Source organism: Podarcis vaucheri, assembly GCF_965113315.1.
Source record: "Podarcis vaucheri genome assembly, chromosome: 13".
Classification (NCBI taxonomy): Eukaryota; Metazoa; Chordata; class Lepidosauria; order Squamata; family Lacertidae; genus Podarcis; species Podarcis vaucheri.
In genome coordinates, this window is record NC_138751.1 from 21,080,341 (window position 1) to 21,081,849 (window position 1,509).

Here is a 1,509-nt window from a genome sequence, read left to right on the forward strand (position 1 = left end):
CTTCCAAATATGCTAGGTTTTTATTTGCAGGGACTGCTGTTCTACATGGGAAAGCATTCAGCACTGTCATTCTCCCATCTGCCATCTGAATTGGTACTATTCTGGGTCAACTTACTCTGCTGCATGTGTAGATGAAAATGGCACCAAGTGTGGGGGAGGGGGCAGAACAGGTTTCAGATACAGGATATTAAGCATACACGTACTTCAGATTGAACTGGTTGCTTGCTTTGCAAGTTTTCATTTCCCAAATGACTGCCTTGGCAAGCACAATACCTACCAGGCTCAACGCCGGTCTCGCGCTGCCGCTTCCCGCGCTCTCAAGGACCCGGGAGGAGGAAGGTGTGAAGGGAATCCCGAAGGCGTGAAAACCTCGCGCATGCGCAGGCCTTCCGCCTGCGACAGCCCAGTAGGCCGGCCGAAGCGAGCGGCGATGGGATGTGGGAGGGAGGGAGCTCGCCGCCCCGTGTGTGCCTATGTGGGGCACGTTACAGCCCCGTGACGTCAGCGCCACGCAGGCAGCCAGGCAGGCAGAGAGCCCCGCGCTGGGTGGCCTCTCCTCGCCGCCGCCGCCCCGCCTCTCGCCGCCCGACTCGCCCGCCTCCCTCCCACGGCACGGCACACCAGGCAACGTCTCACGGCACACTAGTGTGCCGCGGAACACCGGTTGGGAAACACTGTAGTAGTCTACCATGTTGATAGGTAAGAGTTTAGTCTGGACAGCCAAATCTACCTCGTCCTTCATGCTTAAAGTGGCATGCATAGTTCTTTCTCTTTCACTCCCCTTTCCCATGTCATCTTTGCCACAACCCTATGATGTAGACTTAAGTAGGGGGTGGAAAGTCATTGGGTGGCCCTGCCTCAGCCTCCCCGGATTTGTTGGGGACCATTGCATCTCCCACCAGTGTAGGTACTGGCAGTGATGGATGTGGAGCTGAAACCCCACCCTAGTACATACTGCAGGGGGAATGAATTACTTCCATCTGTCCTGAATTCCATCGCAACTCACATTCTGACTGCATTGGAGAAGGGAAAAATTCTATGATGAGACCTACAAGGGACCCCTTACTCTACTCTACCTTCTACCTACCCCTCAAGTAGGATGTGGGTGGCTCAACTTGGTACTTTTCAATTGATTGTTTTGCAACTGTGGGGCTGGGTGTTGTGCATCTTGGGTTGAGGTCCTACTTTTTCAGGCAAGGCTCTAAATTAAAAATCAGGGTTGAGAGCTGCCTTCTCCCAAGACAGACCATTCAGTCTAGTCTTGTACTGTCGCAGCTTTGCCAACTGTGTGCAACATTGCAATGTATGTTAAACCAGTATTTGCTAGCCAAGATAATCTGAAGCAGAGATTAGCATGAGCAGGCCTTGGGCCCCACTGCCAGCAAACCACGTGCTCCTCCTCTTCCCACTGAACTCTGGAGCACCGTCCACCTCCAAAAGGTGCTTTTCCTTCTGAAGAAAAGACCCCTTTTCCCATTTCACTTTCATAGCCACTGTACTGGAACACAC